This window comes from Lygodium microphyllum, chromosome 2 (genome assembly GCF_053477565.2).
Source record: "Lygodium microphyllum isolate KBCC chromosome 2, Lygodium_microphyllum_v1.1.10, whole genome shotgun sequence".
In the NCBI taxonomy this organism is placed as follows: Eukaryota; Viridiplantae; Streptophyta; class Polypodiopsida; order Schizaeales; family Lygodiaceae; genus Lygodium; species Lygodium microphyllum.
In genome coordinates, this window is record NC_141136.1 from 102,175,055 (window position 1) to 102,202,585 (window position 27,531).

Here is a 27,531-nt window from a genome sequence, read left to right on the forward strand (position 1 = left end):
GTTCAGAAGTTTAGGGCTCTTTCTACCACTGAGGCCGAGTATTTTGTAGCCACTGAGGCTTGCAAGGAGGCCATATAGTTGGGCTGTTTGGTTCATGACCTTGGGATTGATACTATATCCCTACACTGCATTTGGATTCTATGAGTGCTATTTAGCTAGCCAAGAATCCGGTCTTCCATGCGAAGACAAAACACATTGAGGTGAGGTATCACTTCATACATGGGGTAGTGGAGGAAAAGTCTGTTGACCTTGTCAAGATCTCCATTGACAAAAATTCTGCAGATCTGCTCACGAAAAGCCTCACTACTAAGCGCTTTGCCTTCCTACGGAGATTGATAGGCATTGGATGAGATGACGTTTTTCCTCATCCTGTTGTACATGTGTACATTATACTGTGTTTTTCTTTTTTCTTTTCCCTCCTCACTGGGGTAGATTTACCTTTAAGTGGAAGGTTGTTGGGGGTAAAGGCACCTTCGCCTAGCCACCCGTGTATTACTACACTGATAGTACCCGCCACTGCACACTCACGTAGTGAGCGCCCGTTGCTGTCACTTTATTCTTTATTCTTTTAGTGACAGTTTGAATAAAGGACGATCACACATTGTGACTGTTGGAGTTTCCATTTGTGTCTCTCTCTCTTCTTGCTCTTGCTCTTCGCCATAGCTCACTTCCAAGCAAGCTTCGATCCTTCTCACCTTTTAAATGGTATCAGAGCTTTGGATTAGAGCTTGATCATGGAGCTTGGCCCGGCATTACTTCAGCCCGGATTGAAGACCTAGAGCTTGGAGCTTCAATGCCAGCCATGGCTTCTTCCCCCTGAGGTAAGATTTCATCTCCCGCCTCTCCCCGGCCCTCATAGGCTCTTTGCAGGTGTTCCTTGGCTTCATTGGGCACCTTTTATGCCCCCATTTCCCCCCTTATCCTCAGCATAACCAGCAGGCCCACAGTCAGCTCACGTTTTTTTTGCACCTGTTTCAAAATTTGGCTCAAAAATCCCATTTTTTCTCATATCTCGGGCATCCGGAACCCAATTTAGGCAAGGCAAGAGTCTAACTTGGGGTTTTGGCATGCTTTGAATGCGATGGCGATGTTAGATTTGCCAAATTACAATCACAACATTTTCTGCAACAGATCTGAGTTGATTTACAGTAAGAAAATGTCATGCTCTTAGCTTATGTGATGCTCTCGAGGCTTGGTATTTGATGCCCAGATACTTTGGGGATGTTTGCCCAATGTTTTGAGATGCTTTGGGACTTGGTTTGAGCTTCCATAGCTTGATTTATGCAGGGATTTACTGCTGTACATTGTTTGGGCAGCAAGGTTTTATCAGAGATGACTTATGCATAATGCTCTTTGTTGACATTCTGGTGTCATGTTGGATGTATTGATGCTTGGTCATCATGGTTTATGCCCGGATATGCTATTTGAGAGCTATTGAGCCTTGATTTGGATGCGGACACTTTATTGTTGGTTGGGATTTATGCTACTTGGTTGATAGGTTATTTTACCTCCAGTTTGGTTATGCTTATTGGTTTCGGGCTATGTCTTTGGGATATGCAATGAAGTATTGACCTTCGAGGTACGACATCGAGCTTGCCTTTGGTTCCAGATCTTTATTTGCACTTGAGCTTGGCTTTGGAATGCATTTGATGCTTTGTCTTGGATGTACATATGGCATGTATGTTACCCATGTCTGACCGGTCTTGACATGCTTGGCCTATGCCACTATTACATGCTACTTACATTGTCTGGAGCGGATTGCTATTAATGCCTTGTCTTGGCTTGAATATGGCTTCCGAGAACTTACTTGGGATATTTCTTGGCTTTCCAGACTTGTATTTGGGATACATTTGATGTCTATGGATGCTCTAATTGGAGGCTATAGAGTTATATGCTCATGATATCTTATTGATGTTTGGTCTTGGATCTCTCGTCATTGGTGCTCTCATATGCCCTTCTTGAGCTTCTTGGATTGATTCATATGGCTTTTGTGCTAGTGGGAGCATCATTGGATGTTTGACAGACATTGAGCATGTGGTTTATACTATTGAGCTTTGAGTCTTCTGAGACTGGGATCTTCTTCACTTGGATGTTGCATGGTTGATATGCCATGGTCCATATACATGTACTTGGGATGATTTGGGCTTCGCACTCCCTGAGCATACACCTCTTTGTGTCAGGTCTTGCCAATGTTGTGTACACTTTGCCTTATTACACAAGGGGTGTGCTAGCTTACTGACAAATTCGTTTGACATGCTTGGGTGTTTGCTTGATGTCCGTATGACTATCATATGTTGATTTATGCCCGCTTGATGTAGGATCTGCTTTGATAGTCTGTGGTTGACTTGGTGCATCGATTTTGCCTTCAGTTTGCTCTCATTGTACTCGGTTGTAATTTATTGCAGCAAGCAATTATGTATGGATTGATATGGAATTTTCATGCTGAATCATCCTGATTTTATGTACTTTTGATGGTACTTGGTGGGCAATATCATTAGCTATCAGTTTGTGGTCATTTTGCCTTGGTTTTGGTGGTAATTTTGGCTATTAACAACAGAAAATAGCAAGCAATTTTAAAATGTCTGCACTGTTTTGGACTGCATTATGGGTTCTTTTTCCACTGGTTGACAGTGCTATCTTCAACATCACTAAGCTTGATGGTACAAATTATGCCTATTGAAAGAGCCAAGTTTGACAGGTATTGGTGCAAAAATCACAAATAAAGCCACTAATGATGCATGGCAAGGAGCCTGAAACTATGACTGATGATGAATGGGATGAGCTTAACGAGTTATGCAAGTCCACCCTCATCTTGTTTCTCACTAAATAGGTACATTACAATGTGGGTGAGGAAGCACAGAGTGCTTGGCAGCTTTGGGATGAAATTAAGAACCCTAGACTTGACATTGCTTCTGCGGTGGGAGTTGTGAGCAGGTTTATGTCAAATCTTGGCAAAGCACATTGGGAGACAGTGAAGTGCATGCTTCGGTACCAAGTACACAAAGAAAATGTATTTTCTATGGAAAGAGTACATTAGATTTGTAGGGATATTGTTACAGACATGGTAGGTGACTTGGACACTTGCAAGTCTACTAGTGGATACATATTTACCTTAATTGGTGGGGCCATTTCTTGGTGCTCTAGATTACAAAAGATAGTTGCGTTTTCTACCATTGAGGCTGAATATATATCAGGCACTAAAGCTTCTACTTGGGAACCCTCCCCATCATCCCCAACACTTAAACCATCAATCCAATCTCTTCACGGCTAAAGGCATCAATAGCCTGGGTATGTAGATCTGGTTTTTAGCATGCTCAAGAGCTACAACAGCTGCTCCTCTTCATTTAGCATCATGGTTGTGCTCTAGACTTTGCATTTAATGCTTAACATTGAGCATTGAAGTGTAGTATTACACTTGGGACTGATATACATTCAGTTTTAGGTCTGAAATACACATTATTTAGATATGTAATAAACAGGTCAGCACCTACTCTCTTGAGATTAATGCTCATATGATAGCTATTTGGATGTATCTTAATGTTGGATACTTTGGGAACCATGTGGCATTGTCTTGAGGCCATTTTATTCTAATCTTGGCAAGGATTTGGCTCATTTTGCAAACATATTTGTGGCTAGAAACATGACAACAACTATTTCTTGAGTGAATAATGCTTGTGATTCACTTAGGTGATGACTATCTAATGCCCATTTGGTGCTACATGACTTGAAGATGTTATATCCATGATTAGAGATAATTTTGGGGTGATTAGAGTCATCATTTTGCTTGGTTTTGATAGAGATTTGGCTACTGGAATAACAAGGCTGAATGTCATTTTGACTGCGTATGCATAGTGTCTTGCTCTTCTAGACTTGGTCTTGGGCATTCTATACTATGTATTCATGCTTATGGTTGATGTTTAATGCTTGGATTTGATTTTGGAATGCATTTGGGTGGTGATTAAAGCTCATTTTTGGATCAGCTTTACCTACAAGTCTATTGCTGTACATTTAGGACAATTTCTTGCATATTCAGGACAACATACCCCAATGTCAGGAAATCTAATATGTTTCTATGCAAGAACATTATGGTAATATTTTGAGCATATTTGCATGATCTTTAGAGCTCAATCTTAGTCAGTCTAAGAGGTTATTTCAATTCTGAATTTTCAAGATAGATTTTTCATGAGTGTCAGGACTGCACTCTTGAATTGCAGGAGAGCCACCTGTATTGTTAGGAAGTTAAGGACTGCACTCCTGAATTCTAGTTAAACCACCTATATTGTTAGGAATTTCACAACTACACTCTTGAATTGCAGGACAACCACCTGTATTGTCAGGAATTTCAGAATTGCACTTTGTTTTTATCAGAAAATTGGTATGTTTACTGTCATTGAATGCTTTTGAGGCATTTTGGGCAATGAACTGATGTATGTTCTTGCTACTGCATACTTGGGGATATTCCTCACATACTACCGAGTGGATTTTGGAGCTTCCATTGCTTGGCATTAGTTGTCATTTATTGTCATACAGCTATTTGGCTGTGAATCATGGCTAATAGCAATGACAATCATCCTATGCAAATCCAGAAGCTTGAAGGAGCACACAACTTTGCAATTTGGCAAAAGCAGTCCTATAATACCTTGTTGCAGAAGAAGCAAGCAAAGCCGATTAAAGTAAAGGGAATAAACCCAGCTGATGTAGAGCAGGGCAACTGGGATGAGTTGAATGAGCTTGCACACTTGACCATTGAGCTATCAATTTCTGATGGCTTGCTATTTAACATTGAAGGGCTGGATTCTGCTTATGACATTTGGAAGCGATTGGAAGAATTGTATGCCCAGAAGAGTGCTGCAAAAGTAAAGTCTACTGGCTGAAGAAACTCATGGATTTTCATATGAAAGAGGGTACTGCAATGTCTACTTACCTTAGTGAGTTTAACTCCATTTTCAGCCAGCTTGCCACTTTGAAGTTCAATATTGATTATGAGTTCAGAGCTACATTCTTGCTTTGCACTTTGCCAGAGAGTTGGGATACCTTTAGGACTGCTATGAGCAATTCTAATGCCGTGCTTTTGTATGCTGATGTAGAGAGTGCTCTACTCATGGAAGAAATGAATCGGCAAAACAATGCATCCAGTAAGTCTTCCAGTGCTTTGCATACTAGAGGAAGATCATGGCAGAAAGGAAAATCTGATAGCAAGGGACACAATAAATCACATAATAAGGATGTTGAATGCCATCATTGTGGCAAGAAGGGTCACTTCGAATGTGATTGCTATAAATGGTAGAAAGAGAAAGGGAAGGGAAAGAAGACGAATGACAACAAGGAAGAGAAGAAAGAGAGTCAGCCTCTTAAGAAAATTAGTGTAAAGATCGAAGAGGTGAATGTAGTTAACAATGACAGCGACAGTGGGAATGATGTACTCTTCGTCTCTTCATGTTTCAATGCATATGCTTTGATAGTTGATATGAATGATGACACGCACACTTGGATTTTGGATTCAGGTGCCTCTTTTTATGCGAGGTGCCACCTTGGTTGTGCTACATATCCCTCCACCCTCAAGGGTACCTTTGACACCTTGTCTTCCCAATAGTCGACAGGTTCCTGCAGTAGCCACCTAGTGGGGTGCCTCCTTCGGTCCTCTAGCCATCTCCTTCCTAGACTAGCTTAGAGCTTGATGACATCCTCCACCACCCTAGGAGATAGTACTTTATTCAATGAGGGAGGGAAGGTGAAAGAGAACACGAAGGGGTTGTGGTTCTTCCATTGCTCCCGCACTGCAAGGTCCTAGCCCTAGTTGACGGGATTGTACTCCTCACTTTGAGAGATGGCCACTTGAGAACTTACGGTGTGTTAGCTCGAAACTTTCTATGGGTCTACTCTACTTGCTCCTTGCGCTTGTGCCTCGCCTCCACCATTTGTTCGGGTGGCCCTACTTCCTCCCCTTGCTCTTCTGGTTGCTCTTGTAGTGGCATAGGGGGGTTTGATTCATGCATTAGCTCCTCCTCTTGATGATCTACTTCGAAGTTAGGTCCTTCCTCCTAGACAGGCTCTTTTTAATGGCCCCTATTGTGGTGGGCTGTATTGGCTATTATGGCTCCCCAAGCGCTAGCAAGGTGAGCTCTTGTGTGGTTAAGCCAGTTGAGAGTAGGTGAGCATGTTGCTCTTCTAGTCCCAAACTGGTGGTAGTCTCAGGTGCCCTGTCATGTAGTCCATGTTGTAGATCCCTCCTCGTCAACTCTAACTTTTTCCTAAGCTACTCCTTTGTCTCCTCTCCTCCTGGCTATGTGACACTTAGCATTGTTCAACATAGGAATGTGTGTTGTTGCTCCATCATCCCTATCTCGACAATCGTGGCTTTGCTTTCTGCTAAGGAGGTGCTCACTCTTAGCATGGGTAAGCTTGTAGGCCAAGTTTCTGACTTGATCTTCATTTTTGGCTGCCCATTCCTCAACTTTTTCCTTCATCCGTTCTAACCCTTGGCTTTGACATTAGGCTAGATAGGTAATTACTTGCTCTTGCTCTTACCACAATGTATTCATTTGCTTGAGCTCTTGGGTTTTTCTCATCACCTACTCTTTGAGTATGTCTTGCTCATGGAGAATTGCTTACAGCTAGTTGTGTAGCTCCATTAATTTTGTCTTGTTGTCCTCATTGTGTTGGTTCTTTACGTCTTGGAGCTCCTTTGTAGCATGCTCTTTTTTCCTCTTCAGCTCCTTCATTTCCAGTTCTAGATGTCTATTCTTACGAGAATTGAAGGTGCACATGTTTTCCAAGGAGATGTTGTTTTCCCTCTCTTCATCATATAGCTCTTTGAGACTTTCCTCTCCTTCTCTTTCCTTTAAGGCCTCTTTCAATGAAATCATTTCTCTATTGATAATTGTCATCACCCTTGCTTGCTACATCCTGTAGTTTGTGAATGCAGCCTTTTGTTTCTTGAGCTTGGCAAGGGCGGCCTTTTTGTCCTCAGTTACTTTGTGGAGTTGGTTTTGAAATTCTTCCACCAATTCATCTTGATCTTTGTTATGGTGCATAATTGAAGGTATCGAAGTGGTTGAGACTTTCCAGTGGGGTACCTTTTGGCTTAGGGGTGCGACTCTGCATCTACAGTTGATCTCTTAGTTCTTGCTGGCCAAAGTGGCTCCTTTGCTGGGTGCATGTGCAATCTCTTTACCTTGCTAACTAAATGCTACACCCAGGCCATGAGGTTGCTTTCATTGACTGCTCCCTCTACAACATCCTATGTTGGGGTGATTGTTGGTGTGGCCAAGACTAGTGGGGTGGAGTGTATTGGGGTCTTGCCCTTGCCTTCCACCACCGGTCTTGGTCTCCTCCGCTCCTACGCTTGTACTCGGCATGTCTTCTCTCAATGGGCTCATCATTGCTAATTCCTGAGATTGGGAGGATTTCTCCACAGATCTTCGAATGGCAAGATAAATCTCTTCTTCTTCTTGTTTCCTTAGCCTTTCTTCCTCTTCTTGCCTCCTTTGGTTCTCTTCTTCTAGTCTTTTTGACTCCTCTTCTACCCTTTGTAGCTCTGTGTTCTCCTCAATGGTGGAGTGGGCCTTCCTTATGGAGATCTTAAGGGCAATCTTCCTTCTTCCCCTAGGCTTGAGTGCTCTGAAACTTGCCACTCATTAACCATCCTTTCACTTGAGGCTTCTTGGTGTTAAGGTGGTTGGTCATGCTCCTTTTCATTAATGAGTTTTGATGTATCATCGTGTTGCTCCTTACAGGTTTCTTCTCTCTCCTATTCTCCTCTTGAAATTGAAATGGTTAGGCTCATTAGGGTGGGAGAGTTGTGCTCCTTTTACAGATTGGTGATGGCTCTTGGTGAGTTGGTGATGGCTTCGGGGTTTCCACCACCACATCTCTCTCTGTCTCCTGTGATGCTTCCTCGATGATGTGGCTGTTAGTACTCCTCCAAAGCCTATGGTTGAGGCCTTGGAGGTAGGTTTCTTCCTCTCGGATTCTACATTGGTCACTAGAGACTCTCCTCCTGCCATCCTTGGTGCTGTGGCTAGCACCCTTGCCGAGGCTGTATCGTTTTTTGGATGTAGACATTCCATTTCACCTTGTTCAAGGCATTGGCTGTGAGGATTTCTAGTAAGGGCACCCCGATTCTACTCATTAGAGCAATGTATCTTTGGCTTGAAAAGAGTGTATGGATCATCTTGGCCTTCAATTGAATGGTGGGACCTGGGACATCTGTTAGGCTGATGCCGTCATTAGTGTAGACCCTTCTTTTGTCCATCCCTAGAATTCCATACACATCCTCTTGGGTCTTCTTTTTGGCTTCTTCACTAGCCCTAGTGCATTTTCTAAAATTTCTAGGCTAAGGGGGACTACCACACTTCTAGAATTCTTGCCATGCCACCTGACGGTCACAGTGCCAATGTTCCTTTGGACATCAAAGGTCCTTAGGAATTCAGTGCATTTGCTATGGTCTATTTCTTTTTCCACCTTCTCTAGGTACTTGGTAAAGTTGCATTGTTCCACCATTTGGGCCACCACCTCTTCAGTTGTCATCACTCCTTCAAGGTTGTGGATTGCTATGATACTTTAATTGGTTGAAAGCCCGGATTTCCATGGCCAGTCCATATCTTCTATGCTCCTCCTTTGAAAAGGGGAGCCTGTTGGCTTTATTATGCCATCTTGTCATTTAGGTTCCTCTTTGCCACATAAATCCACCATTAGTTCTCTTTAGAGGGTGACTCTTGTACAAAAAGTAAGCTCACTAGAAAGATCAATGTTTGAAAGTAAAAACTCTCATACCACAAGGAACATGACCCACTTAAGAATTTGCATACCAGTCAAGCATACCTTCATTCATTTCTTTTATAACAATTCAATACTCATTTTGAGTTTTCATCATTTAAGTTTTATCCATTACCCCCTTCCCCCTGGAAAGATGAAAATCCTTCCTAGGATTGTGGGAATCAAAGTGTAGGGGTCTTCACTGTGTGCATGACATGCCTTACTATCTCAAGAACTAGTCATAAAATTTGGGGTTATATTCAAGGGTTGCATAACGGTCCAAATCCTTTGGATGAATCCCTACTTGTGTGATGTATGTCAACACGTCAGTCAAGAGGTCACTTGAGTCAAAAGTTGACTTGCAAGGTGGAGTTCCTCCTCTATTAGAGTTTTATCCAAGCATGGGTGAAGCATGACATTATCTTTTAAGGACTGATTCCTAGTTAGGGCCAACACCATAAAGGAGGTGGGGGCCACATAGGTTGGGTTGTACTCTAAGGCCTTGATGGCATGTCTTTGTTTCGCATTGGTCATGATTTTATGTCCTTCTTGGGCCAATGAAAGAGGCAAATTATACCACTTACGCATGAAATTGGACTCAGATTCAACAAGTTGTTGGAGTTCAGAGAGTTCTTGGGGTGGCATGGGAGTTTTTCTTTTATGATAAGATGTGATTAAATGTTGGATTTTGGCCTCTTCTCGTGAGCTTTCATCGCCGATCATCTCCTTTGCAATAGCATAAGTTTTAATGAAGATGAATTTGTATTCTTCCCAAGAACACGGTAATGAACGTATCTCGATTGCTATGGATTTGTTAAGTAGACCTAGGTCTAAAAATTCATAACTTTTAGCAAACAGTGTGAAAGTTGAATCCAGCTATTGGATGCATGTGGCCAAATCATCCCTCGTGGTCATGGCCATGTTGGATGCCACTTCAAGGATAGATCGTCATGGTGGCGGTGGCTTAAGGTGTTCTCGTGGCTTGGGTTTGGTGGTGCAATGACAATTTGATTGGGGGTCCTTCCATTGAAAGATACGTAGTGGTTGTGGCAAGCTTGGATTGTGAGGGTTGCAACTCTATTGATGTATAAGTGTTGGGGGCCTTGGTGATTATCTTAGAGATTTTAGGCAAGACTATGTTTAGTTGCACTTGGATTCCGCGATGCACTTTAGGTTAGTAGACCATTTGAGCGCTCAAGGATTGAGCACCTTTTGTCTCAATTCCTCTCCTCCTCCCTTGTTTCGATTGAGGTTGTGGGAGCTTAGTTTGTGGGGCATGAGAGCGGGTATCCAAGTTAGCATTCGCTAGTTTGGGCAACCATAGTGAGGTGGGACCTAGCATTGCTTAATCACATGTGCACTATGGGAGTTCCAACTTTTCCATTTAGGCCTAAAATAAGAGGTATGGAAATTATATGCACTCGGTGCTTGAAATTTGTGAAACTGTGGTTTATGCTTAGGAATCCACTTGTGTTTCTGGCCCATGGTTCTTTGATGTGGCAGGTTAGCACAAGGTCCCTACACTTGGGTGTGGTCTTAGTTATCAAGAGAGCCCAATTATATGAAAAATTTAGATCATGCACCTTGGTCCATTTCCACACCATAGTTTCCAAAAGTTCCTCAAGGGTCATCCAGTTGATGGTTGGGTTGTTGGCCAACTTTCTTAACAAGTGCTCAAGGATTTTGTGAAGTTCAAGTTTGTTTATTGGGACATGATGGGTGATTGATGCTAATTGGCTTATGGGATTTCTGACCATCATGCACACAAGTATTGTGGGAAGCTTAGAAGTGTTGGCACTCTTAGAGTTACAAGTGGAGTCCACAGCTTGCCTGTACTCTTCCTCTGAGAATGGGAGGTCAATGGTTGCCAACATGTGCATCTAATCCTGCTCATCCTCAGGGAAAGGAATGTACTTTGTTAGAGCCCCATAATTTCTTCTCACTTTTGAGTCCCCCTTCTGTAAGTTAGAGATAGCCTCTAAATCCACGAATGAGGTCTTCCAAGTATCCATTTCTACTGCCCAATAATATTAAACCATTACCCTAGTCCTCTATTACTTTGGCATGTCTCATCCATGGCCTTTCCAACAGGACATCATAATCCACTCCCTTCATTACTATGAAGTTTATGAAGAATTGGATTCCTGCTATCTTTAGTGGCCAATCCTTTAGGAATCCAAAAGCTCTAACCTTCATTATGTTTGCTAGGGTGACATTGAACCTTGCAGTTTCCACTAGTGGGTTTTGCCAAGTTTGCAAGATTGCATGACTAAGTATGCTAACCCCTGCTCCCATGTCCACTATACCCTTTTGTGTAGTGTCTCCTAAGGCAACAATAGGTAAGACTATGTGCATCTTAGTGCCCTCCCAAAAGGCATTTATTTGTGGGGACTTAGACATGGGATTCAGTGTTATGGTAGGTATGTGTGCACGATATTGTGGTATGGAAGGTTTTGTAGCTTATGGTCATTATTGTGTTCTACCCATCTCTTCAACTCTTGGCAAAGTGCGGGGTTTTGCCTAAGTAGTTCTCCCAATGACACTGTCACAGGAGTTGTTATGAGTATTGCTATCAAGCCACTATCCCTCTTTCCCTCCTTGGTTTTGTGGATTCCTTGCCAATGTTCTTGAATTGTTTGTGTATTCATGGTCCTCTCACTCTGCCTATGTAGTTGCTCACAGGGTGGCATTATCTCTCTTGCCCTCAAGTATGAAGGTGAGGCTAGTGGGATCGTGGTTGAGAATTCCTCAACCTCTTCCTCAACCATAGGCTTGGCTTCCCTTATCCATTCCTTGACCTTATTTGCAACTTTCAGTTTTTTTTGGTTGGGGTCAAGGTACTCTCCAACCTTAGAGCTTCCCTTCTCTTTCATCTTAGGAGTAGACATCTCTACTTCGGCATCCACAAATTTCTTATCTTTGGTTAATGTGGTCCCCAATTTTGAGCATTATTTTTTCCTTGGTTCTTTTCTTCTACTGTCATTGATTCTTCTTCCCTATAGAGGATGCATCTAAGTTGCCATGCCTTGGTAGTGAGATACTAGCTTGCTTTGTTTGAGCTTGTGTCATGACTTTCAAGGGTATAGGTGTGGCATCTGTGTCACGCATCTCAACACAAAAGAGCCCGAGCGACATAGATGGTACAATTGCTGAGCTAGTGGAGGGCTTTCACCTAGGGCAATCAACAAATAGATGTGTGACTCCGCATTCACGGCATCTCAAATAAGCTTTCTCTCTATTTGCTTGGTCCTTTTCAAGGTAGCAAGATAAGATATGACCTGGATGGCCACACATCCAACATGCTATGGGTCCATGGTTTTGAGTTTCTTCTAATCCTCTTCCTCTTCCTCTGCCTAAGGCCATGATTGGTACTAGTCTATAGTCCATTAATATTGGATTGCCTTCTTTGTCTCGTAAGAAACATAAGGATTCAAATAAGATTCTTTCTCTAGGGGTTCTTCCACCAAGTGCATTGGGGCTTTGCTCAGTGGATGGATAATGATGGGTATAGCACGTCTAAGGATCCTTGTAGGGCTAATATCTATCCTTGGTGAAACTGGCTTTGAGTCATTGGGCACAGGGAGTGCCAAGGGGGCTCCCCTTCCCAAATAGGGTTGTCTACTCCTCCCTGAATAGTAAGGTTGTTGGTAAGGCAACTGTCTTGGCAACCAACAGTGCATGGCATCATGCCTGAATCTTCCACATTTGTTGGTGCAAGGCCTTGCTCTGGGATTGGGGCATTCAGATGGTAGGTGATTTCCTCCATAGTGCACACACTGCATGTGGGGTCACATAGGTCTTTCCATTGACTTTGGCAGTCTAGCCACCTCTGCTTTTAGATCGGCTATAGCTTGGTTTTGGTCAATATTGTTTTCTTTCTCTGGTTCGCCGTCACTCACTAGTCACTGTCTCTCGCTCAGTGTTCCTAATTGCATTGCTATCCTACTGTGCCATTTGAGAGCTTCTCTCCCTAACTTCAAGTTGTCTACTCGTATAGATTCCTCGAAGACTCTCGCAAGCACGCCTCTTTGCATATTCGACTTGCTTGCCTGAGCCTTATATAGCTCTTTGTTGTGGATCCCATTAATGAACACAATTGAGATCGCTCTCTTGTTGGGTTACTCGATTGCAGGTGTCCTCTTATAGAGGCTCCTTACATGGGTAATGTAGTCTCATATGTCCTCCTTGTCCTTTTGGTTGATATTCATTAGCTTAATGATGAGGTTATCAAAGTATCCTGCCTCCAAGAATCTCTTGATGAAGAGATCTTTTAGTTAGGTGAAGTCATTATGCTCAGCGTTATCTAGGATGGTGAACCAAGTCCGTCCCTTGTCTCTTAGGCATAGACCGAATGTTGTTCTCACTGTGAGTGGGGTCTGTGAGATTATTAAACTCACATACTTGCTCAAATTGCTTGACAAAGCTGTAATAGGGGTCATTCCTTGTGTAATATTCCCCCCCCCCCCCCCCCCCCCCCCGTGCTCCCTCGTGCCTCCCCCAATAAGAACCCCCCCTTTTTTTCAATTTTTTTTTCTCCCTCTCTCTCCCCTTGCTCTGCCTGGCGAGGAGAGAGAGAGAGAGAGAGAGAGAGAGAGAGAGAGAGAGAGAGAGAGAGAGAGAGAGAGAGAGAGAGAGAGTGAGTAAAGGGGGAGAAGGGGGCATGCAGCCCCCCCAGGTGGAGGGTGGCGCCGTCTCCCTCCCTCACCAACTCCCCCCCACCTTATAAGAGCACCCTCCCCCCTGGTGGTTTGAATGGTGGCCTCCTCCTCGGCTTCCGTAGCAGTGCGCCCCCCCTCCGTGTTAGCAAGCAGCGCCCCCCCCATCGTCTTGGTTAGCAGCGTAGCCCCCACCCTGTGGCCTGCATCATGACGCCCCCCGATCATCAAAAAATCTCCCCCCTCTTGTGATAAGCGTTGAGAGAGAGAGAGAGAGAGAGAGAGAGAGAGAGAGAGAGAGAGAGAGAGAGAGAGAGAGAGAGAGAGAGAGAGAGAGAGAGAGAGAGAGAGAGAGAGAGAGAGAGAGAAGAGGGAGAGAGAGAAGGAGAAGAAGAGAAAAAGAAGAAGAGGGAGAAGAAGAGAAGAAGAAGAAGAAGAAGAAGAAGAGAGAGAGAAAGAAGGAGAAGAAGAAGAAGAAGAAGAAGAAGAAGAAGAAGAAGAAGAAGAAGAAGAAGAAGAAGAAGAAGAAGAAGAAGAGAGGGAGAGAGAGAGGAGAAGAAGAGAAGAAGAAGGGGAGAGAGAGAGAGAGAGAGAGAGAGAGAGAGAGAGAGAGAGAGAGAGAGAGAGAGAGAGAGAGAGAGAGAGAGAGAGAGAGAGAGAGAGAGAGAGAGAGAGAGAGAGAGAGAGAGAGAGGAAGAGAAGAAGAAGAAGAGGGAGAGAGAGAGAAGGAGAAGAAGAAGAAGAAGAGGGAGAGAGAGAGGAGAAGAGAAGAAGAAGAAGAAGAGAGAAGAAAAAGGAGAAGAAGAAGAAGAAGAAGAGAGAGAGAGAGGAGAAGAAGAGAAGAAGAAGAAGAAGAGAGAAGAAAAAGGAGAAGAAGAAGAGGAAGAGGAGAGAGAAAGAAAGAAAGAAAGTTATATTAACGTCTTCTAAAGACCAAAACTGGCCTATGAGACAAACTGTGATACAACTGATGAGGTCCAGCTATCCAAAATAAAAGTGCTGAATGAAAAGCTAAAAACTGGAAACTGAAAATACGGTTCTGTGAGTGTGATAAGTGTCGTGTATGTGTATGTGCGTATGTAGCTCTGGTACTCCAGATAATGGCTACAAAAGGGGAACAAATGTCGGTTGTGATAGGGGAATAACTGTCGGCTGTGATAAAGTGGTGCGATGTGTATATGTAGCAGATGCAAGGAGATATACTATCCTGGGATGTAGTAGCAATCGTCGAAGTCGCTAATAGAAGGTGATCCCTCCTGGATGCAGGATGTGGTACATCGGCGGTGGAGAAAGAGCAAATTGGAGATCTGAGATCCAATGTGTTGAGTGTCGTCGGATCTCAGTCTGCTATCGATGTAGATCAAGAATCCTCCGGATCTCCTGTCGGTGTGGCTGTGGGGTCCGAAACCCACGGATCCTCGTGCGGCGTCGGGTACGCTGGTCCTCAGCCTGCTGTAGTGTGAGCCCGGAGGTCTGGCTGGAGGCTGGTACAGTAGCTCTCACTCTGTCTGTCTGAAAGAACTGTGTAATAGTCGTCTGGGTGGGCCCCTCTCTGACTGGGACCCGCTTTGTGCTCTGCTCTCTGATGTGCCATGCCTCTCCCAGAAAACGGCCAAATGATCTTTGATCCATATCAATCATGCATCCCTAAAGTGAGCTGCTTAATGTGTATCTAGATCTCAACTCTGAGTATGCCGGGCATCTGAGAATAAAATGCTCCTCACACTCCACCTCTGATTTGCAAAGTGGGCATATCCTCTCCTCCCGTGGGATGCCACTGGCTCTGCCAAGAGAGAAGGAGAAGAAGAGTAGAAGAAGAAGAAGAAGAGGAAGGGAGAGAGAGAAGGAGAAGAAGAGAGGAAGAAGAAGAAGAAGAAGAAGAAGAAGAAGAAGAAGAAGAGAGAGAGAGGAGAAGAACAGAAGAAGAAGAAGAAGAATTCCTGAAGATATGCCCCTCCCCCTTCATTATTTTATTTCCCCACTCAAGGAGAGGTGGCAAGAATTTTGCTAGGAGAGTGCGAGAACCCCATCACTCGTACGTGCGTCTTCAAGTATGGCCCCAAAGCATAGTTCCGCAAAGATGACCGGAAACCCTGCAAGTGTGGATGGAGTTTCAAAACAAGGTGGCGCTGCAACCGCGAATGGTTCATCAGGAGTCAATACCACTGGAATCACGGCATCACTCCAAGCCCAGGTTACTCTATTGTTAAAACACAGGTTACAATTATCATGGTGAAAATCATATTCACATGCATCACATTAATTGTGTGGTTGATAATTTCCTAGGTATGAACTCTGTTGTGATGTGTGTAACAAGCAAGATAATTTCCGTCGTAAGATGTCATCATAATAGGTGAAAATGACTAGAAATTGCATCGTAAATTGCCAAAAAATCTTGCATAAAGTGCATTGTTCCTTGCACAAGTTCTTGCTTAAAAATGCATTTCAGAGGACATTGGAAGAAACAAAGTGCATGTCTGTATCGCAAGAAGGATTCTAAGGTCCATGTAATAATCTACTGAAAAAGATTAAAGTGCAGCTAGGCTCATGCAATGACCGCATAAAGTTAGATCATTCAAGAAGATCATAGATCGTGTAAATAATTACATAGAGGATAACGTTAAGATTGCATGCATAGAAAGTACCTTCACTTGTGTGGCATAAAATAACGCATGGATTATGTCACAATTGTAAGTATTGAAATGAAGGCATGGCATTACGTTGTGTGCCTTAAAGTTGTTGGGAAAATTCATCGTTGTTTGTAATTTACCAACTGGGACTGAGATCCATAAATCCCATGACAAGGTCCTTGGTGACTTCACGAGGGATAGGTAAAAGGTTAGTGCTTGTGAGTACTATTAAGAGGGCTTAAGAAGGTTATACTTAAGTCGGAGTAGGAACTATTCTAAACAGAACCATCTTGATTAGCCATGGTCAAGGGGATATACAATCTTGATCAATTAAGATCAAAGATAAAGGTACATAGGTACTATAAGGGATCTAGGAGATAACCAGTAAGTTGACCAATTGAGGACAATGGGGTTGTCCATGATCTATTTTACAAGAAGACCTAAGGTAAGGATAATTAGGTTGGTAGGGTACAAACCCTAACCCGAAGATAAAAGGGAAACAAGCAACGTAGCTTGCCATGCCCTTGGAATCTTGCCAAGTCGCGAACGATCCAGGATCGAATGCTGGGAGTATTCGGGAAGAAGGAATCACACCTTAGTGGTTGGTCATACAAACGACCTTTGAGATGATCGTGAGTGTACACTTAGGTACATTGTTTGAACTTCTTTGCTCAAGGAACTAACTCAAGGCAAAACACTTAATGCTTCAGGTTAAAATCCTGGAGGGAGAGGCAGGTTCAGTTACCTCCGACTATCTGCCTGGCCCTATCCAAGGGGGTTGTTAGCCGTGCTGGATATATGGACCTAACCCGTCGTGAGAGGTCTCTCCGTGGGTGCTGCTTGGAGCGGGAGGATGCTTTGATGCCAGGGGAGGCTCTGGTTGTAAATTCCTTGCCTCCGGATCCCACACAAGAGGCCATCGTGACTCCAGATGGGATCTCGAGGTGCATGTACTAGTCTACGGGCGAAACTTGGAGCAACAATCTTGTAGATTGCTGGGATAGCCTTCGGGCACGATACTTGATGTATTCTGGGATTATGATAAATAAAGATCAGATATTTGATAAAGGAACTTGTTTGACATTGTTTTTGTGTCAGTGCCTAAGTTACGTGAAGGAACTTGTGTTTAAATTGATTAATTAAGGAAGCTTCTTTTGCATGTAAAACATAATGTGGTAGGTAATTAGATAACTAAGAAAACAGAGGAAAGTGCTGTGGACATGACTTGGGTCCATCCTACGGAAGGGTGGTCCCAGTTAGCTGGGAACTTTTCTCAAAAGATGTGATATTGAGACTATGAAGACCTAGGATCAGTAGAGTTAGAATCCCGATTTATGGTGTTTTAGGGGAAAGGAATGGGACTATGCCTTATGGTAAAGAGGTTGAGCTTCGCCTCCCTCTCGTTTCCCATTCTCCATGAACCAAGTGCGGCATAAATCCGCTTCAACTCTATTGTTCCTACACAAAGTGGTTCATCTGGAGCTCGATGCTAGCTACTTCCTAGAGACTTTGTTGATAGGAAAGGAATCTTGACTTCAGGTCGATCCTAAGTGGGAACGGTCGGACACTTCTGCTCGGGGCAGACTCGGGAAGACCTAGATCGCAAACCCTGTGACATTCCTTGCGAGTGCGAGGCGGGGATTTCTAGACTCTCTTCCCGATGGGCTACTAAGACGTGTCCCACAAGCGAACGAGCGGACACGTTACAGTTGGTATCAAAGCGAACCAATAAAGATTACAAGGGAACTTAATGGAGGAAAATAAAGGGAATAAGGGAATAAATAGGGAAAGGTGAGTAGAATAGAGTAGTGTTTTCTGTTGAAAATATTTCTTTACTCACTTATGGATGCTGGGTTGCAGAGTTACGTAGCATGGAGCAAGTTCTTGGTGTTCCAGGTCATGTTCATGACTGCAATGCACGCTTCAAATTATCGCCAGAGGCTTGGCATGATGAATATTCTAGACCGCATCTTGAAGAGAATCAAGTGGATGGAGGATTTAAAGATCGTGAAGCTGTTCATCATTGTCGAAGGCTGCGTAAACACAACTTTGCATGTTAATGGTCGGCAAGTCAAACAGAACAAGTATGCCTATGAAGAAGTGACCCGGGTGATCTCTGCTGACAAGATCAAAGTGTTAGGGGCTATGAGAAGAATGGGTATCAAAGGAAGGGATACCCCAAGCTTCCTATGACTTACCGTTTCCGGAAAATCCATGACCCCATTCCATATTATTATTCCGTCCCTGTAGGTGATTGTAACACAATCCTATTTTCCCCAAACTAATGTATCAATCAACCTATCTTACTTATCCAAAATAAATGTACTCAAAGGGTTATGTCCTCACGAATAAATAAGACTTTTTATCTTGATCGTAAATGTTAGCTAAGGTGTTAAGTGATTAAATCACTTGGCTAAAAGCTATGCTAGTCGTATTAACGTAATATGGGAGCGTATGATAAGATGTTAACATAAAGAATCTTATTGTTCAGACGCAACCCCAAGCACAAGTTCCAAATTTGACTCCTGCACTAAGTCCAGGTGTGGTTCAAGAGAAAAAGTTCATTCTCAAACAAATTAGGCCACCCGAGTTTGATGGCAAGGGAAGGACTGTTCAAGCCAACGTCGAGATCTGGATTGAGTCCATGGAAGACTATTTTGAGGTAGCAGGAACTGCACCTGCTAACCAAGCCATGCTTGCCAAACTTAAGCTAACAAGCGAAGCGAGACTTTGGTGGAAACAGTGGTGCAGAAACCAAGCGATCTCGGAGGGGACAGTTACTTGGGATAAGCTTAAGGAAGCTGTGCGAGGGAGGTATCTGCCACCTGTCTACCGCACACAAAAGATGAATGAATTCTATGACTTAAAGCAGCTAGGATTATCCTTGGAAGCATATTGTTCGAAGTTCGTTTCACTCCTAAAGTATGCACCCCCAATGGATATGACACAACATGTATCAAAATTCTGTGTTGGGTTGAATCCACCCATAAACACTCGATTGGAATCAATGCGCCAAATGGACCTACAAGACGCACTCCTTCGAGCTGCTCCGATAATATAGGAGGTGCAGACCAAACCAAGGAGCAACATGATTTAGCCTTACAAAGATCAGAATAAGGGTATGTTTAAGGCTCACACCAAGAGAGCGCATGGTCAGAATCAGGGCCAAAGAAAGAAAGCTAGGGCCAATGCTGTCAACAACTTTGTTCCAACACAAAGCAATGATCGCAACCCACATTGCTTCCATTGCAACAAGCTCGGACACTTCGGGAGGGAGTGTCCCAAGCTTGGCAGAGGGCATCACCAAGGGCAATTCCAAGGTCAAAATAGAGACGCTCATGGCCAAGGAACCACCGTTATGGCCAGAGGGAGAACCTCTAGTGTTTCCAACAAGGAGTTGGATGATGAAGAAGATCCATCCATGGATGCTGACATTGAGAGGGCAACGATTCACGCCACTCTTCACAAGAAGGGCCCGAATCGCCAATTCTCGGTGATTCAAACTCCATCAGAATATCAAGGTAAAAGCTTCAAAACCCTAATTGACTATGGTAGTGCACATTCCTTCATCTCACCAATCTGTGTAAAGAGATTAGGGATAGCCACAATCGATGCACCTACTTTACTTGTGGAATTAGCAAATGGTCGTGAGGTTACTTATACTAGGCAAACTGCTAAGGTGAAATTCCTATTGGGTGGGAAGCCAACTTTTGTGAGATTCAGGGTAATGAGCCTAGGCGTCCACAAATGTTTACTCTAAATGGATTGGCTAATACCCAATGATGCCCACATCCACCATGGGAAGGGCCAAGTCTCCTTCCAAAATTCTGAAGGGGAACTAGTCACGACTCAAGGTGAGGCTGGTAAGACAAAAATACAGTTGGCAAAAGCAACACGGATAATAAAAGATGTTCAAAAGGGCCTACCTGTCTATCTGATTAAACTGAATAAGCTAGATCAAAATTAGGAATCCGGAGAAGAACCTTCATGGTTAAAGGAGTATGCAGATGTATTTCCTGAAGATTTGACGGAACTTCCTCTTCAAAGGGAAGTCGACCACGAAATCAAACTTGTGCCAGGAGCTACACCGATCGCAAAGAGGCCGTATAAGATGTCCATTCCAGAAGATATCGAACTGAAAGGCTACATCCATCCTAGCAGTTCACCATGGGGAGCTCCAGTATTATTCCAAAAAAGAGAAAGATGAAACGCTTTGCCTATGCATGGACTACAGAGGGTTGAATCAATCAACCATAAAAAATAAATACCCCATTCGAAGAATAGATGAATTACTTGACCGTCTTCAAGGAGCGAAGATATTCTCAAAGATAGATCTCAGATCTGGATATTATCAGATAAGGATCAAGGAAGAAGATATCTCGAAGATTGCATTTAGTACAAGGTATGGACACTTTGAATTCCTAGTGATGTCATTTGGGCTGACGAATGCTCCTGCTACCTTCAATAGGTTAATGCAGGATATCTTTAGGCCCTATCTGGATGACTTCGTACTCGTCTTTTTTTGATGATACCCTAGTCTACTCAAAACAGGAAAAGGATCATGAACCCCAGCTTCGCATTGTTCTTGAAACAATGAGAGCACACAAGCTTTATGCCAAGAAGAAGAAGTGCACATTTTTCAAGCGATAGATTGAATATCTGGGATTCATTGTATCAGTGGAAGGAATTTCAGTAGATCCAGCTAAGGTCAGAGACGTTCTGGAATGGCCAACACCAACTTCTATCAAAGAAATACGTAGTTTTCTTGGGTTGATAGGGTGGTACAGAATTTTCATCAAAGTTTATGCTTTGATTGCAGCACCTCTAAATTGATCTACTAAAGAAGCAAGTAGCAATTGTATGGTCACTTGTCGAACAGACCAGCTTTGACAAACTAAATCAAAGCTTAGTATCAACACCCATCCTGAAACTTCCTGATCTTAGTAAGGAGTTTGAAGTGGTAACTGATGCTAGCACACTTGCTTTAGGATGTGTACTTATGCAAGAAGGTCATCCCGTAGCATATTCTTCAAGAAAATTGAAGAGCCATGAAAGGAATTATGCTACCCACAACCTGGAGCTGTTGGCTGTCATCCATGCTCTCAAACTTTGAAGACATTACTTGCTAGGTAACAAAATTTCCTTAGTAACGGACCACAAGAGTCTTAAATGGATTTTCACTCAGAATGAGCTCAATATGAGGCAACGTCGATGGATCAAAGTGCTGGAAGAATATGATTTTGAAATCAAATATAGGCCTGGAAAAGAGAATGTAGTTGCCGATGCACTCAGTTGTAAGGCATTTCTAAATTCTCTTATTTTGCAAGAGAAAGACAGAGAAGAGGGAGAGAGAGAAGGAGAAGAAGAGAAGAAGAAGAAGAGGGAGAAGAAGAAAAGAAGAAGAAGAAGAAGAGAGAGAGAAGAAGAAGAAGAAGAAGAAGAAGAAGAAAAAGAGGGAGAGAGAGAGAGGAGAAGAAGAGAAGAAGAAGGAGAGAGAGGGAGAGAGAGAGAGAGAGAGGAGGGAGAGAGAGAAGGAGAAGAAGAGAAGAAGAAGAAGAGGGATAGAGAGAGAAGGAGAAGAAGAAGAAGAGAGAAGAAAAAGGAGAAGAAGAAGAAGAAGAAGAAGAGAGAGAGAGGACAAGAAGAGAAGAAGAAGAAGAAGAGAGAAGAAAAAGGAGAAGAAGAAGAAGAAGAGGAGAGAGAGAGAAGGAGAAGAAGAGTAGAAGAAGAAGAAGAAGAGGAAGGGAGAGAAGAAGAAGAAGAAGAAGAAGAAGAAGAAGAGAAGAAGAAGAAGAAGAATTCCTGAAGATACGCCCCTCCCCCTTCATTATTTTATTTCCCCACTCAAGGAGATGCAGCAAAAATTTTGCTAGGAGAGTGCAAGAAACCCATCACTCGTACACGCGTCTTCAAGTATGGCCCCAAAGCGTAGTTCCGCAAAGATGACCGGAAACCTTACAAGTATGGATGGAGGTTTTAAACAAGGTGGCACCACAACCGCGAATGGTTCATTAGACGTCAATGCCACTGGAATCACGGCATCACTCCAAACCCAGTTTACTCTATTGTTAAAACATAGGTTATAATTATCATGGTGAAAATCATATTCACATGCATCACATTAATTGTGTGGTTGATAATTTCCTAGATATGAACTTAGTTGTGATGTGTGTAACAAGCAAGATAATTTCCGTCATAAGATGTCATCATAATAGGTGGAAATGACTAGAAATTGCATCGTAAATTGCCAAAAAATCTTGCATAAAGTGCATTGTTCCTTGCACAAGTTCTTGCTTAAAAATGCATTTTAGAGGACATTGGAAGAAACAAAGTGCATGTCCATATCGCAAAAAGGATTCTAAGGTACATGCAATAATCTGCTGAAAAGATTAAAGTGCAGCTAGGCTCATTCAATGACCACATAAAGTTAGATCATTCAAGAAAATCATAGATCGTGTAAATAATTACATAGAGGATAACGTTAAGATTGCATGCATAGAAAGTACCTTCACTTGTGTGGCATAAAATAACGCATGGATTATGTCACAATTGTAAGTATTGAAATGAAGGCATGGCATTACGTTGTGTGCCTTAAAGTTGTTGGGAAAATTCATCGTTGTTTGTAATTTACCAACTGGGACTGAGATCCATGAATCCCATGACAAGGTCCTTGGTGACTTCATGAGGGATAGGTAAAAGCTTAGTACTTGTGAGCACTATTAAGAGGGCTTAAGAAGGTTATACTTAAGTCGGAGTAGGAACTGTTCTAAATAGAACCATCTTGACCAGCCATGGTCAAGGGGATAGACAATCTTGATCAATTAAGATCAAAGATAAAGGTACATAGGTACTACAAGGGATCTAGGAGATAACCAGTAAGTTGACCAATTGAGGATAACGGGGTTGTCCATGATCTATTTTACAAGAAGACCTAAGGTAAGGATAATTAGGTCGGTAGGGTACAAACCCTAACCCGAAGATAAAAGGGAAACAAGCAACCTAGCTTGCCAAGCCCTTGGAATCTCGCCAAGTCGCGAACGATCCAGGATCGAATGCTGGGAGGATTCGGGAAGAAGGAATGACACCTTAGCAGTTAGTGTACAAATGACCTTTGAGATGATCATGATTGTACACTTAGGTACATTGTTTGAACTTCTTTGCTCAAGGAACTAACTCAAGGCAAAACACTTAATGCTTCAGGTTAAAATCCTGGAGGGAGAGGCAGGTTCAGTTACCTCCGACTGTCTGCCTGGCCCTATCCAAGGGGGTTGTTAGCCGCACTGGGTATATGGACCTAACCCACTGCGAGAGGTCTCTTCGTGGGTGCTGCTTGGAGCGGGAGGACGCTTGGGTACCAGGGGAGGCTCTGGCTGTAAATTCCTTGCCTCCGGACCTGCACAAGAGGCAGATGGGATCTCGAGGCCCGTGTACTAGTCTAGGGACGGAACTTGGAGCAGCAATCCTGTAGACTGCTGGGATAGCCTTCGGGCATGATACTTGATGTATTCCGGGATTATGATAAATAAAGATAAGATATTTGAAAAAAGAACTTGTTTGACATTGTTTTTGTGTTAGTGCCTAAGTTACGTGAAGGAACCTGTGTTTAAATTGATTAATTAAGGAAGCTGCTTTTGCATGTCAAACATAATGTGGTAGGTAATTAGATAACTAATCAAACCGAGGAAAGTGCGGTGGACGTGATTTGGGTCTGTCCTATGGAAGGGTGGTCCGAGTTAGCTGGGAACTTTTCTCAAAAGACATGATATCAAGACTATGAAGACCTAGCATCAGTAGAGTTAGAATCCCGATTTATGGTGTTTTAGGGGAAAGGAATGGGACTATGCCTTATGGTAGAGAGGTTGAGCTTCGCCTCCCTCTTGTTTCCCATTCTCCATGAACTAAGTGTGTCATAAATCCACTTCGACTCTGTTGTTCCTACGCAAAGTGGTTCATCTGGAGCTTGACGCTAACTACTTCCTAGAGACTTTGCTGATAGGAAAGGAACCCAGACTTCAGGTCGATCCTAAGTGGGAACGGCCGGACACTTCTGCTCGGGGCAGACTCGGAAAGACCTAGATCACAAACTGTGTGACATTCCTTGCGAGTGCGAGGCGGCGCTTTCTAGACTCTCTTCCCGATGGGCTACTAAGACGTGTCCCACAAGCGGACGAGTGGACACGTTACACCTTGCCTGGTATTTATCAAGTTACTTTGCAACAATGGGTATTTTTGTTTGGCTTCTGGCATTTGGGGTAACTCCCTACCCACCGGCTAGCAATGATGCTGTCAAGGTTACCCCACTCTGCTCGACACTAGTAGTGTCTAGCAATCTCTTGGTGAGTAGCTTGCTCAGTGTAATATCGGCTTCTAGTTTTCTCTCTCTATCACTGTTGCCTCCCGTTCTATTGCTACCCTTTATGGCCGGGATCTTATGAATCTCATTGAGTTTCTTCTCATGACGCAGCCTTTGAGCCTTTTGCTCGTGACTATAATTTACCTTGCATTGCAATGCCATCTGTGCCAGTCTCCTCTCTTCCTCAAGGTTAGCTACAATGTCTGCCAACAATCTTCCATGGTGTGCTATCCTCGTTTGCTAGTCATATTGTGTGACAAGTCATTAGATGTTGTTGAGGTGCTCAACCATATTGAGGTTAAGGCCTAGATGTAGGTTGTTCTCATTTGGGCCGTTACCTACCATGGTAGGTGCCTCTTGATCCACTAAATCATCTATGAGGTCAACTAAGTCGGCCAGGGACGTATTTCTAATCTTGGTGAGCCTTCCCTTTGCTTGGCAATGTGATGGTTTGGTCCTCTCTGTGTCTTTGTCCTTGGTTTTCTAGTTTTCTTCTGATTTCTAAGTTGTACTCCTATTAGTGGGTTTGATTTGCTTATTATGTCTTGGTGCATTCCATCTTATTGCAACTTATGTATACTCAATGTGTGGATGGTGCAAAATCATGCTTTCAGCTTTCAAGTGCACTTCAAGTGTTAAAAACAGTGTGAGGTGTGATTACTAGATGAACAATGCAGCTCTTGCTCTCCCCTCATTCCGGTTTTGGAAACATGGTTCTAAGTGTGATTGCCGGCCACTCTCAAGGCTTGATTAGGGTCTCTATTGCATCTTCCAACTTGGTCAGGATGTAATTAGGGTTTGCAGGTCCATTTGGGTCACTAAGCGACGGGGGAAGACAGTCAACGGGTTAGCTAATGGTTGCTTTTGGTTCATTAGGTCAATGTTTCTTCCATTTCTCACATCTAGAAGCCGTTCAACTCATTTGTAAGGCTTTTGGAGGTTCGTCGAGATTTGTTAGCGTCTAAGGATATCAATTTTTCTTAAATTTACATTCAACCCAAGTGGTATGAATTGTAGAGGTACGGGTCCCTGAGCGAGCCAAATATAGATGGGTCGAATGATCAAATGGTCGAGTCCTACTATCTGAATGACACGTGGATGGGTGAGCCAAATTTGAGTGTCTAAAGGGTGGCCATCTGAGGCCCAGACTCGGCCTTTCGAGGTGGAGTCATCTTGTCCAAATGTGGCTATCCGAGGTCGAGTATTCTGAGTCGACACTAGTGACTTGGACATCCAAGCCTACTCAAGACTTGACAGTCCGAGTGTGGTGATGAGTTGCGAAATGACAAAAAATCCTAAAAAACCCTACTCGCACCTTACTAATGATTGCAACTAGGGTGCTGAAACTGCTCAACAAGCATCAAGAAACATCCATAACATAAGTGGAGAGCTCAGGAATGTGGAAATGCAAATCAATGAATGGATCTGTGCTCCTGCCCTGTAGCTCTCTCTCTCTCTCTATCAAGCTCTCTCTCTCAACTGAATGTACACAAATGAGTTTTCTCTTTGCCCTCTTGGCTTCTCAAATCCCTGATTATTCAGTCTTCCACTCCCCTTCTTCTCCCTTATGCATTGAAGCTCTCTTTTTCTTGTTTTTTCCGTGTTTTGGGTCTACTATTATAGTTGACACCTTGTTGTGTATCTCTCTATTTTTTTTAAAAAAAAATTCTTACTTAAATGCATTCAAATCACAATTAACAACTCATACTACTCCAATCTACTTCACTAAATAAAAAAAACTAAAAAAATTTACTTGGAAAGGAGATCGAATATCTCTTCAACTCCCTCACTTCCTACCTATCTCAAGCACTGGTTCAAGGAAAACCACACTTCAATGCTCCATTCCAAGTGTGCAAGCACTCAAAGATTGAATCCGTCGTCCCGCCAACAAAACTAAAATGTGGGAGCCTTCGCTCGACTGCCAAGACCCACGGACTGCTTATTGTTTTAAGTGTTTCAAGCGGAATGCTATGGCTACCTCTCACATAGCCATACACGCTCCTGACCTTGTGAGTGTGGTGAGATTACCTTAATGCCCGATTGAGTAGCCTCCTCCCTCAAACATTCTGGTAGCTCCATGATCTGAGATGTTAGCTCAAGCAAGCTCAATCCTCTACCTCCAAGCTCCATTCTCCATAGCCGCACGTGCACGAGACAAGAGAAGAGAAGAAGAGAGGAGAAGATGGAGAGCTTCTCCACCATGGTCCCTCACCCTCACTCACTCACTCCCTCACACTCTCAAACACAAGCACAAGCACAAGCACAAGCAAGGAGAAGAGAGCCACTTTATCCACACACCAAGAATGAGCTTCTCCATTCACTTTTTGACTTTTATACATGCCCTCATCCCTTTGGGCACCCATCCCCTTTTTTACATGACTGGCTATCTTAGCCGAGGTCTTCTTTCCTCATATATTTCCTCTTTTCATGGTTATTTTATTCTTGCACTTTTACATTTATAATTTGCACAAGAGGGAGCCAGATGCTCTTTTCTAAAATGAATTACATTGTCCCCTGCACTTTCCTTGCTAGAATATTCGGTGCACTCCTATGTTTTTTTTTAGCTTGCCTTATTTTCTTATTTTCTCTCCTGGGAAGAATGAGCTTCTCTATTCACTTTTTGACTTGGGCTTCCTTGGTCTTCCTCTGCTTCTTTTTGGGCTATATGGTTTGTAACATGTCTGTAACAACTACTCTTATATTGTATGATTAGCAAGCATACATAATGAATGCTTATGTGTTTGATGCCTATAGGCTTTTGAGGTATGCCACACAGTTGTATTGATGCTTATCACTAATACATATGCATGAATATGCTTATGTTGAGCCTTGAGCTTTGATATTGAGCTTAAATATTTACATAGTTAAGTGGCTACTTGCCTTGGAGCTTGATCAATCATGGGCTTGGTCACTTATTTTATGCATGTACTCCCAGATGAACATTTGATGCTTCTTGGATTCCCAAATGCTATGACACCGATGTCTTAATCTTGGATTGCTATTTTCTATTTCAGATTTTGTTCTAGTGGGAGTACTTTGATATTTTCATTGTGTACCTTGGCTTATTAGAGATAGTGGGAGCATCTTGTTATGTATATATGCTCAATTGGCTTATGCATACACTGTCCTTGTGTAG